The sequence below is a fragment of the Ranitomeya imitator genome, chromosome 6 (genome assembly GCF_032444005.1).
Source record: "Ranitomeya imitator isolate aRanImi1 chromosome 6, aRanImi1.pri, whole genome shotgun sequence".
In the NCBI taxonomy this organism is placed as follows: Eukaryota; Metazoa; Chordata; class Amphibia; order Anura; family Dendrobatidae; genus Ranitomeya; species Ranitomeya imitator.
The window spans coordinates 212,073,013-212,086,559 of NC_091287.1; the positions used below are offsets into that span (position 1 = coordinate 212,073,013).

At 47.2% G+C, this 13,547-nt stretch overlaps 1 protein-coding gene across 6 annotated transcripts in view; it reads left to right on the top strand.

The window, feature by feature from the left end:
• The window catches only part of BRD9 (bromodomain containing 9), a 243,300-nt gene that overhangs the window by 50,676 nt on the left and 179,077 nt on the right, over positions 1-13,547 (top strand). The gene's annotated exons all lie outside the window — the stretch shown is intronic.

Below are 13,547 nucleotides of genomic sequence, written 5' to 3' on the forward strand. Positions count from 1 at the left end.
TTATCGAACAGTTGGCGCCAGAATTTGAAATGTTGCAATTCTGTACTTGCGTAAAACCTTTTGCCATTTTTCCATCTGCTTCGAAAACCTTTGATAAACAAGCAAAGCATAGATTTATTTATCTTTTATTTACTCGTTTTAGTGAAGAATGAAACCATATAAAATATGCAGCAAACAAAATATACAGCAAATACAATATACAGGACCTTAGCATTAAGTGAAATACTGGGATATAGGAATGCTATACATCGGTCTTACATTTATCTGATGCACTATCCCAATAAAATTGTATATCCTTTGTTAGGGATTAATGGAGCATTGGGATATTACCTCAACATGGACTGTACCCCAAGATTGGATGAGGGGGCACATTACATCATTTCTCTCATAGCTTTGTAAACTTTGAAGAACAACGTCTGTTATTAAAAACAATATTTTTGTAGGATACCTCATTGTTCACTAATTCTTTCCATTAGAACAAGTAGCATGATCTTTCTCCCATTGAGCGGATGGCAATAGTTTTCCTTGCCACACAGTGTGCCTCAATGAGGAAGACTCAATCGCGATGAGATCATAATTTATCATGTAAATTTTCATATAGCCATATCTCGGTCGTGTAGTCTACAGGATTTTCTACTACTTCTCATAAAATATTGAACACTCTACTAGTGATGAGTGAATATTCTAGTTACTCGAGATTTCTCGAGCACGCTCGGGGGTCCTCAGAGTATTGTTTAGTGCTCGGAGATTTAGTTTTCATCAGCGCAGCTGAATGATTTACATCTGTTAGCCAGCTTGATTACATGTGGGGATTCCCTAGCAACCAGCCAACCCCCACATGTACTTATGCTGGCTAAGAGATGTAAATCATTCAGCTGCGGCGATGAAAACTAAATCTCCGAGCACTAAAAAAATACTTGGAGGACACCCGAGCGTGCTCGGGAAATCTCGAGTAACGAGTATATTCGCTCATCACTACTCTGTACCAGAATCTTAAAATTTATGGCACAATCCCATATAAAGTGGCAAAAATTTGCATGAGGATTGTGGCGCATATGTCAACAAACTTTAATCTTGATTTTTCCAGTTAGAGGTACAGTGCCTTGTGAAAGTATTCGGCCCCCTGGGACCTTTCAACCTTTTCCCACATATCATGCTTCAAACATAAAGATACCAAATGTAAATGTTTGGTGAAGAATCAACAACAAGTGGAACACAATTGTGAAGTTGAACGAAATTTATTGGTTATTTAAAATTTTTGTGGAAAATCAAAAACTGAAAAGTGGGACGTGCAATATTATTCGGCCCCTTTAACTTAATACTTTGTTGCACCACCTTTTGCTGCGATTACAACTGCAAGTCGCTTGGGGTATGTCTCTATCAGTTTTGTACATCGAGAGACTGAAATTCGTGCCCATTCTTCATGGGCAAACAGCTCGAGCTCAGTGAGGTTTGATGGAGATCATTTGTGAACAGCAGTTTTCAGCTCTTTCCACAGATTCTTGATTGGATTGAGGTCTGGACTTTGACTTGACCATTCTAACACCTGAATACGTTTATTTGTGAACCATTCCATTGGAGATTTTGCTTTATGTTTGGGATCATTGTCTTGTTGGAAGACCAATCTCCATCCCAGTCTCAGGTCTTTTGCAGACTCCAACAGGTTTTCTTCAAGAATGGTCCTGTATTTGGCTCCATCCATCTACCCATCAATTTTAACCATCTTCCCTGCTGAAGAAAAGCAGGCCCAAACCATTGATGCTGCCACCACCATGTTTGACAGTGAGGATGATGTGTTAAGGGTGATGAGCTGTGTTTCCTTTACGCCAAACATATCGTTTGGCATTGTTGCCAAAAAGTTCGATTTTTGGTTTCATCTGACCAGAGCACCTTCTTCAACATGTTTGGTGTGTCTCCCAGGTGGCTTGTTGCAAACTTTACATGACACTTTTTTATGGATATCTTTGAGAAATGGCTTTCTTCTTGCCACTCTTCCATAAAGGCCAGATTTGTGCAGTGTACGACTGATTGTTGTCCTATGGACAGACTGTCCCACCTCAGCTGTAGATCTCTGCAGTTCATCCAGAGTGATTATGGGCCTCCTGGCTGCATCTCTGATCAGTCTTCTCCTTGTGTGAGATGAAAGTTTAGAGGGATGGCCGGGTCTTGGTAGATTTGCAGTGGTATGATACTCCTTCCATTTCAATATGATCGCTTGCACAGTGCTCCTTGGGATGTTTAACCCCTTAGCGACCGCCGATACGCCTTTTAACGGCGGCCGCTAAGGGTACTTAAAGCACAGCGCCGTTAATTAACGGCGCTGTGGAAAAAGTAAATGGCGCCCCCCCCAGAGTCGGATTTTCTCCGGGGTCTCGGCTGCCGGGGGTAGCCGAGACCCCAGAGAACATGATTCGGTGTTTTTTTAACCGACCCCGCATTTGCGATCGCCGGTAATTAACCGTTTACCGGCGATCGCAAAAAAAAACCGCGATCTTTTTTTAATTTCTCTGTCCTCCGATGTGATCGCACATCGGAGGACAGAGAAAAGGGGTCCCAGGTAGCCCCCCAATACTTATCTATCTCCCCCGATGCTCCTCGTGGCTCCCGGTGGGCGCCGCCATCTTTGGGGTCTCGGCTGCCGGGGGTAGCCGAGACCCCAAAGAGCATGATCGGGGTCGGTTTTACCGACCACCTGTTTTGCGATCGCCGGTAATTAACTGTTTACCGGCGATCGCAAAAAAAAAAAAAAAAGTAAAGTGTAATTCTCTGTCCTCTGATGTGATCGCACATCAGAGGACAGAGAAATAGGGGGATTCGGGGACCCTACAATACTCACCTGTGTCCCTGGATCCTCCTGCTGCTCCTCCTGGCCGCCGGCAAAAGAAAATGGCGAGCACATGCGCAGTGCGCCCGCCATCTGTCTCCATCTGCTGGCTGGCAGGAGAACAGCAGTTGGGGCTAAAGTTAGGGTTAGGGCTAGGGTTAGGGCTAGGGTTGGGGCTAAATTTAGGGTTAGGGTTGGGGCTAAATTTAGGGTTAGGCTTCTTTCACACTTACGTCGGTACGGGGCCGTCGCAATGCGTCGGCCCGACATACCGACGCACGTTGTGAAAATTGTGCACAACGTGGGCAGCGGACAGCGTCGGACTGGAGTAGTTTGGGCCCACCAGAGAAAATCATTCTAAGGGCCCACCATGCTTAAGGGATACTAGCTGCAGAGTCATCCCTTTTTCACTGGATCCTGCATCAAAAAAACGGTCCGTCGGGCAGAGAAAACGTTCAGAGGAACGTTTTTTCTGAACGTTGGAAAATTGGTCGATGCCTGTGAAAAGCAGGAATCCAGCGACAGGTCCCATCTTTTCAAAGAGAGCATGCGTGGAAGAATTTCCCGTCAGGGAAATTCTTTCTCGCTCTATCTCTTTTTACTATTGATGCTGCCTATGCAGCATCAATAGTAACAAGATATAATGTTAAAAATAATTTAAAAAATAAAAATCCCAGTATTCTCACCTACCGGTGTTCCCGCGCAGCGTCACCAATGCTTCCGGCAGCAAGCGTTCCTAGTAATACATTGCGACTTCTCGCGAGATTTCGCAGTGTATTACTAGGAATGCTAGCTACCAAGAGCATCGCTGCGTGGGAACGCCGGTAGGTGAGAACACTGCGATTTTTTTTTTTTTTTTTTTTTTTTTTTACCTGGTTTGTGTTGTGTATGCGTCTTCGCAGCGGAAAACCACTGCGAAGACGCATACACAACAGGTGCACATAGCCTCGACGGGTCCGTCAGAAAGACGGGCCCAGTGCACACGTTTTCCACAATCTGCACAGGATCCGTCATTTCAATGTCTTGATGGATCCTGTGCAGATTTTGAAGATGGAAGTGTGAAAGTAGCCTTAGTTTCCATCTAGTTAAGCACCCTTACCGGCAGCAGATAATTTTATGTAAAACCTAGAACAATGATGTTCTATAAGCGCAGAAAGATTTTATTATTTAGACATGTGCCACATACACACAATAGACACGACACATACACACCAGTCACACGCTAGACACAGGATACATACATGTGACACACACACCAGTCACACGCTAGCCACATGACACACTCACGCACCATACATACACCAGTCACACACTGGACACAGGATTAGAGATGAGCGGACCCCTAGATGTTCGGGTCCGGCCGAACAGTTAAAAATGAGACCAGGTTCGGGTACCAGAACAGTACCTGGACCCTATTCATTTGAATGGGGGGCCAATACATCCAGTGTTTACCACTCTGTCATATGCAAGACAGAGCGGCAAACACTGCTTCTGATCGGCGGTAAAATCATTACCGCCAGTCAGACAGCTGATGTTCACACGCTGTCAAATGATGCGAGCCCACAGCTGTGATCGGAGGTATAAAGTTTACCTCCGGTCACTGGCGTCGGCTAACCTCATCGAGGTTATGGCAAGTCACTGAGGCTATGTTCTCAGCCAGGCCCCTGAACTGCGGTGACCTTGGTGAGATCCCCACTAGCGCAGTGAGAAAGTCCCACAGTGCAAAGGCGGTGAACTCACCAATGGGCTTTTTCTCACTCCCCCCTCTTCTCCACACAGCCCCGGATCACCTCTTTTTCCACAAAGCTCATCATCCCCCCTTTTCCACACAGCCCCCTCATCACCCCCCCTTTTCCACAAAGCTCATCATCCCTCCTTTTCCACACAGCCCCTCATCATCCCTCCTTCTCCACACAGCCCCCTCATCATCCCTCCTTCTCCACACAACCCCCTCATCATACCTCTTTCTCCACACAGCCCCCTCATCATCCCTCCTTCTCCACACAGCCCCCTCATCATCCCTCCTTCTCCACACAGCCCCCTCATCATCCCTCCTTCTCCACACAGCCCCCTCATCATCCCTCCTTCTCCACACAGCCCCCTCATCATCCCTCCTTCTCCACACAGCCCCCTCATCATCCCTCCTTCTCCACACAGCCCCCTCATCATCCCTCCTTCTCCACACAGCCCCCTCATCATCCCTCCTTCTCCACACAGCCCCCTCATCATCCCTCCTCCACACAGCCCCCTCATCATCCCTCCTTCTCCACACAGGCCCCTCATCATCCCTCCTTCTCCACACAGCCCCCTCATCATCCCTCCTCCACACAGCCTCCTCATCATCCCTCCTTCTCCACAGCCCCCTCATCTCTCCTTCTCCACACAGCCCCCTCATCATCCCTCCTTCTCCACACAGCCCCCTCATCATCCCTCCTTCTCCACACAGCCCCCTCATCATCCCTCCTTCTCCACACAGCCCCCTCATCATCCCTCCTCCACACAGCCCCCTCATCATCCCTCCTTCTCTACACAGCCCCCTCATCATCCCTCCTTCTCCACACAGCCCCCTCATCATCCCTCCTTCTCCACACAGCCCCCTCATCATCCCTCCTTCTCCACACAGCCCCCTCATCATCCCTCCTTCTCCACACAGCCCCCTCATCATCCCTCCTTCTCCACACAGCCCCCTCATCATCCCTCCTTCTCCACACAGCCCCCTCATCATCCCTCCTTCTCCACACAGCCCCCTCATCATCCCTCCTTCTCCACACAGCCCCCTCATCATCCCTCCTTCTCCACACAGCCCCCTCATCATCCCTCCTTCTCCACACAGCCCCCTCATCATCCCTCCTTCTCCACACAGCCCCCTCATCATCCCTCCTTCTCCACACAGCCCCCTCATCATCCCTCCTTCTCCACACAGCCCCCTCATCATCCCTCCTTCTCCACACAGCCCCCTCATCATCCCTCCTTCTCCACACAGCCCCCTCATCATCCCTCCTTCTCCACACAGCCCCCTCATCATCCCTCCTTCTCCACACAGCCCCCTCATCATCCCTCCTTCTCCACACAGCCCCCTCATCATCCCTCATTCTCCACACAGCCCCCTCATCATCCCTCCTTCTCCACACAGCCCCCTCATCATCCCTCCTCCACACAGCCTCCTCATCATACCTCCTTCTCCACACAGCCCCCTCATCATCCCTCCTCCACACAGCCTCCTCATCTCTCCTTCACACAGCCCCCTCATCATCCCTCCTTCTCCACAGCCCCCTCATCTCTTTCTCCACACAGCCCCCTCATCATACCTCTTTCTCCACACAGACCCCTCATCATCCCTCCTTCTCCACACAGCCCCCTCATCATCCCTCCTTCTCCACACAGCCCCCTCATCATCCCTCCTTCTCCACACAGCCCCCTCATCATCCCTCCTTCTCCACACAGCCCCCTCATCATCCCTCCTTCTCCACACAGCCCCCTCATCATCCCTCCTTCTCCACACAGCCCCCTCATCATCCCTCCTTCTCCACACAGCCCCCTCATCATCCCTCCTTCTCCACACAGCCCCCTCATCATCCCTCCTTCTCCACACAGCCCCCTCATCATCCCTCCTTCTCCACACAGCCCCCTCATCATCCCTCCTTCTCCACACAGCCCCCTCATCATCCCTCCTTCTCCACACAGCCCCCTCATCATCCCTCCTTCTCCACACAGCCCCCTCATCATCCCTCCTTCTCCACACAGCCCCCTCATCATCCCTCCTTCTCCACACAGCCCCCTCATCATCCCTCCTTCTCCACACAGCCCCCTCATCATCCCTCCTTCTCCACACAGCCCCCTCATCATCCCTCCTTCTCCACACAGCCCCCTCATCATCCCTCCTTCTCCACACAGCCCCCTCATCATCCCTCCTTCTCCACACAGCCCCTTTCAAGTTACATCAAATAAATTCATCCTCTGACCACTCACACTGAATCCTGGGTCTTCATTCCTATCTGTGCAAGGGTCCATTGTGCAGACCCTCATTCCTCTCCTCACACAGTTCCATAGTAAGCCCCCTCGGTCCTCTAGTACTCACAGGGCTCCAGCAGCCTCAGTCAGCACAGCGCTGCTTCCTGTTATCAGGTCACTGGTCTGATGGAGGCCCCTCCCCTTCCAGTGACATCATGCCCTCAAAAAATCAACTCCGTTCTAGACGCTGTGTGCAGTGTCTCACAGCCTGTGGCTCTGTGCTGTGCGCGGCGCTGTGCGGGTTATTCTATACCTGGTGCCGGCCGCCTGCACTGCTCAGTAACGTGATGTGAGGTGAGAGCTTTCTATCACCTGCTGCTGCCGCTTCTATTGATCTCATGAGCACTGCGCAGCTGAGAGAGCGGCGCCAAGACATCAGTAGAAGCCGCAGCAGGTGATGAGAAAGCTCTCACCTCACATCACATGTTACTGAGCAGTGCAGGCGGCCGGCACCAGGTATGGAATAACACTCACTGCTGGGTGCATGCAATCATAATGTGCTAAAATACAGGACAGAGCAGGAGTCTGGTGAGGGGGAGGGCCTTCTGGGGGGAGGGCCCACCGGAGGATTCTCCGATCTCCCGGTGGGCCAGTCCGACACTGGCAGCGGATGTAGTTTTTCAACGCATCCGCTGCCCAATCTATGTCCTGGGGAAGAGTTACGGCCACGCATGCGCGGTCAGAAATGGCGGATGCGACGTACAAAAAAAAACGTTTCATTGAACGGTTTTTTGTGCCGACGGTCCGCCAAAACACAACTGATCCAGTGCACGACAGAAGCGACGTGTGGCCATCCGTCACGATCCGTCGGCAATACAAGTCTATGGGCAAAAAACGCATCCTGCGGGCACATTTGCAGGATCCGTTTCTTGTCCAAAACGACGGATTGCGACGGATGCCAAACGATGCAAGTGTGAAAGTATCCTTAGGGTTAGGGTTGGGGCTAAAGTTAGGGCTAGGGTTGGGGCTAAAGTTAGGGTTAGAGTTGGGATTAGGGTTAGGGTTTGGATTAGGGTTGGTATTAGGGTTAGGGTTGGCATTAGGGTTACGCTTGGGATTAGGGTTAGGTTTGGGATTAGGGTTAAGGTTAGGGTTGTGATTAGGGGTGTATTGGGATTAGGGTTAGGTTTGAGGTTAGGGTTGAGATTAGGATTAGGGGTATGTTGGATTTAGGGTTTTGATTAGGGTTATGGTTAGGGTTGACATTAGGGTTGTTTTGGGGTAAGGGTTGTGATTATGGTTAGGGTTAGTGATTAGGATTATGGATCAGGTTGGGATTAGGGTTAGGGGTGTGTTGGGGTTAGGGTTGGAGCTAGAATTGGGGGGTTTCCACTGTTTAGGTACATCAGGGGGTCTCCAAACACGACAGCCAATTTTGCGCTCAAAAAGTCAAATGGTGCTCCCTCCCTTCTGAGCTCTGCCGTACGCCCAAACAGTGGGTTAACCCCACATATGGGGCATCAGCGTACTCTGGATAAATTGGACAACAACTTCTTGGGTCCAATTTCTCGTTACCCTTGTGAAAATAAAAACTTGGGGGCTACAAAATCTTTTTTGTGGAAAAATATATATATTTTTTTATGACTCTGCATTATAAACTTCTGTGAAGCACTTGGGCATTCAAAGTTCTCACCACACATCTAGATAAGTTCCATGGGGGGTCTAGTTTCCAAAATGGGGTCACTTGTGGAGGGTTTCTGCTGGTTAGGTACATCAGAGGCTCTGCAAACGCAACATAATGCCCGCAGACCATTCTATCAAAGTATGCATTCCAAAACGGCGCTCCTTCCTTCCGAGCTCTGCCGTGCGCCCAAACAGTGGTTTACCCCCACATATGGGGTACCAGCATACTCAGGACAAATTGGACAACAACTTTTGGGGTCCAATTTCTCTTGTTACCCTTGTAAAAATAAAAACTTGGGGGCTAAAAAATCATTTTTGTGGAAAAAAAATATTTTTTATTTTCACGACTCTGCATTATAAACTTCTGTGAAGCACTTGGGCATTCAAAGTTCTCACCACACATCTAGATAAGTTCCATGGGGGGTCTAGTTTCCAAAATGGGGTCACTTGTGGGGGGTTTCTAATGTTTAGGCACATCAGGGGCTCTCCAAACGCGACATGGCGTCCAATCTCAATTCCAGCCAATTCTACATTGAAAAAGTAAAACGGCGCTCCTTCACTTCCAAGCTCTGCGGTGCGCCCAAACAGTGGTTTACCCTCACATATGGGGTATCGACGTATTCAGGAGAAATTGCACAACAACTTTTGTGGTCTAATTTCTCCTGTTACCCTTGTGAAAAAAAGAATTTGTGGGCGAAAAGATCATTTTTGTGTAAACAAAAGCGATTTTTTTATTTTCACGGCTCTACGTTATAAACTTCTGTGAAGCACTTGGGGGTTCAAAGTGCTCACCACACATCTAGATAAGTTCCTTAAGGGGTCTAGTTTCCAAAATGGTGTCACTTGTGGGGAGTTTCCACTGTTTAGGCACATGAGGGGCTCTCTAAACGTGACATGGCGTCCGATCTCAATTCCAGCCAATTCTGCATTGAAAAAGTCAAACTGCGCTCCTTCACTTCTAAGTTCTGCGGTGCGCCCAAAAAGTGGTTTACCCCCACATATGGGGTATTGGCGTGTTCAGGAGAAATTGCATAACAAAATTCATGGTTACATTTCTGTTTTTACACATGTGAAAATAAAAAAAAAAAATGGTTCTGAATTAAAATGTTTGCAAAAAATAGTTAAATGTTCATTTTTTCCTTCCACATTGTTTCAGTTCCTGTGAAGCACGTAAAGGGTTAATAAACTTCTTGGTTTTGAGAACTTTGAGGGGTGCAGTTTTTAGAATGGTGTCATACTTCGTTATTTTCTATCATATGGACCCCTCAAAATGACTTCAAATGTGATGTGGTCCCTAAAAAAAAAAAATGGTGTTGTAAAAATGAGAAATTGCTGGTCAAATTTTAACCCTTATAACTCCCTAACACAAAAAAAATTTTGTTTCCAAAATTGTGCTGTTGTAAAGTAGACATGTGGGAAATGTTATTTACTATTTTTCATCACGGACCTCGCTTAGCCGGATCACCACCACTGATACATGTACAGGTTTACTTGAAAAAGGCTCATAAGCCGAAATGTCGAAAAATTACCTGTGGAGTGATGGATATTATTATTCATTTTTTCTAATACGTGTGCGGTGAATTAATGTCATTTGAATACGTCATTTTCAACGTTTGGAATTTTTCAATAAACTTTCAAGAAATTGCATTTGATTTCTGTTGTGTGCCGGAGTTATCTTTCTGGATGTTCGATTTTTTTTTTTTTTCTCCTGAGCACCAACTAAGTAGTGAGCACCTCATTATTATATTATACACCTATATATATATATATATATATATATATATATATATATATATATATATTATATATAATTATAATATATATATATATATATATATATATATATATATAATATACACATATTATATATACCTCATTATTATATTATATATTAACTATTTTTCATGCCATATCTCTCTGATTTAAGGGCATAAAAATACAAAGTTTGAAAATTGCAAAATTTTAAACATTTTCGCCATATTTCCGTTTTTTTCATAACTAATCGCAAGTAATATCGAAGAAATGTTACTACTAACATGAAGTACAATATGTCATGAAAAAACAATCTCAGAATCAGCGGGATCCGTTGAAGCGTTCTAGAGTTATAACCTCAAAAAGTGACTGTGGTCAGAATTGTAAAAATTGGCTCGGTCATTAAGTACCAAATTGGCTCTGTCACTAAGGGGTTAAAGCCAATTGCCTTATGTCAGATATTTTTCCTTTGCAGCAGAGACTAGGGCCCCAATCCCTATTATTATTTGCTATAGCTGCTAAGCTCAGACTCTCCAGAGATTCAGAGCTTTCCTTATGGTGATCATCATTTAAACATTTTCCGTTTTCATAATCATTAGCCTACCTCTTTAAAAACAGTGATGGAGATTTTTAATAACTTTGGGCAACTGTCCGGATTTTCTATTAACTGCTGTAAGTCCCCACTTACGACAGACAATTGGATAGAAACCTCGTAATAAGTTGGCAGCTGCAGGACAGCTTAAGATGTCCCCTGCATTTAAATGTCTGGCCATACAGGTTGGTGAAAATATTTAGAAGGATGAATCTCCTAATATTACTCCATTCTTAACCAAATTTCAGCATGAAACAGTGGTCTGGTGTAAGCTGCCTTCGTCGGTTGTGGGGAGAGCTAATCTGGTTATAATGATATTCATGTAAGGCTAGGTTCCCATTGCGTTAATGGGACCGCGCTAACGGACAGCGTTGCATGGCGAAATTAACGCCGTGCAACACGTCCGTTAGCGCGCCCATTAACAGCAATGGAGACGCGCATCACTAGCGCGTGCCATTTTCGGCACGCGCTAGCGATGTGCCGGTGTTTTGTGGCGCGCCGCGGACGCTGCTTGCAGCGTCCGAGGCGCGCCCGCGGTCCGTTCCCCGCTCTCGCAGATCGATCTGCAAGAGCGGGGACGTTTAACGCGACCCCTTTATATCACATTGCGTTAGCGCAATCCGCTAGCGCTAGGCGCTAAACGGATTGCACTAACGCAATCTGAACCGAGCCTAAGAAATATAGTAAAAAAAAAACACAGCAGCACTCTATAGGAGCCAAGATATATGGAAACAATGAATCTAAGCTGTATTATTATTCAGTAAGATGAACTTACAAACATAGAGGTTTGTAGTTCTTAAATTGGCCAATCCATGGCAAGGTGACCTCCCTCTGCGTCCCTTGTTCTTCTACTGTACATACCTCTCTTAAAGGGATCCTGTCTCCCCCAAAATCGAAGGTGAGCTAAGCCCACTGGCATCAGGGGCTTATCTACAGCATTCTGTAATGCTATAGATAAGCCTCTCATGTATCCTGAAAGATGAGAAAAAGAGGTTAGATTATACTCACCCGGGAGGCCCCGGACCGGACCGCGACACCCATCGGACCGGACCGCGACACCCATCGGACCAGAACAGAACCGAGACCGCCCCTGGGTGAGTATAATCTAGCCTTTTTTTTTCCTCATCTTTCAGGATACATCGGGGGCTTATCTACAGAATTACAGAATGCTGTAGATAAGCCCCTGATGCCGGTAGGCTTAGCTCACCTTCGATTTTGGGGGTGACAGGTTCTCTTTAAGCTATTAGCCTACAGTTAAATGGCCAAAACATGTCTCTCCCGGGCCCTGAGCCTACAATTCAATGGATAAGTAGAACTGATGTACATCACCTGCTGGTCAATGGGAGGAGTGCAGAGTCAGGCTGGAGTCAGTCACACCCCCAATAGCAAAATATAAAGAAAAAACCTGACTGCCACCTTCTAGGTGCCAGCTGCGATAGCTGCATTATATAGTAAAAGAAAACACCAAGCACTCTCTATAGGAGCTAAGAATTGTCACAAATATTATACTTCTTGCATAGTCCTCCTCCCAGCTTCCTCTTTGGCTTTTCTATAAACTAAACCGTATTTTTAGAAATTTATTATGGAGAAAAGGAACACCATAATAAGTCTTGAGATATTGCAGAGAGCAAAAGAGGATGGTGGTTTTGCCATTCCTGAGTCCTGGTTTTATGTTCTTTCTCCTCAACTGAAACACCTTAGAAGATGGGTGAAACCCTGAGCTACCCTCTTCATCTGGAAGGGTGATTACACATGCTTTTGATGAAGGTAACCTGGCAGAAGCTTTTCAGGGAGGCTGATTCATGAGATGCACTTCTCCATGTGACTATTGAGAAAATCCATAAAGCGTGGACTAAAGCCAAATTAATAGTAGGAATGACGCCCAAGAAGCCGCTCTCTCCAACAATCTCCTGAGATCAGGGCAATTTTCCTTGCCCTTCGCCGCTGGCAGACCATCCTCGCAGACCAGCCGGTCTGCATACAGTCGGACAACGCCACGGCCGTGGCTTACATAAACCATCAAGGCAGGACTCGCAGTAAACAGGTTGTTAGCGGTAGCAAGGATTCTGCAGTTGGTGGAACGTCACGTTCCCGCGATATCAGCCGTTCACATTCCAGGTGTAGAAAATTGGGCAGCCGATTTTCTGAGCTGAAAGGGTCTCGCATCGGGCGAGTGGTCTCTCAGCCCTGCCGTCTTCAACCAGATTTGCCAGAGATGGGGCACCCCGGACGTCGACCTGATGGCTTCTCGGATGAACCACAAGGTTCCTCAGTTCGTAGCCAGGCCCCGAGATCCACTAGCCATCGGTTGCAATGCTTTTGTGATGCTGTGGTCAAAATTCTAACTGCCTTATCTTTTTCCGCCTCTCGCCTTGATTCCGAGAGTCGTGAAAAAGAAAAAGGCAGAAGGCATCCCGTAATCCTGATAGCTCCGTACTGGTCTAGATGGGCCTGGTTCGCGGAGCTGGTGAGCATGCTCATGGACGCTCCCTGGAGGCTTCCAGACTTCCAAATCTTTCACAAGGCCTGCTCTTCCGCCTTAGTTCACAGACTGAGTTTAACGGCATGGTCATTGAGGCCGCAGTCCTGAGGGAGATTGGTTTTTCCCACCAGGTTATTCAGACCATGATTAGGGCGAGAAAACCAGCATCTTCGCGTTTTCTACCACAGATACTGGAAGGCCTTCTTCCGGTGACATGAGGACAACAGTTTGGTCCCTATGTCCTTTTCTCTTCCTTCCATCCT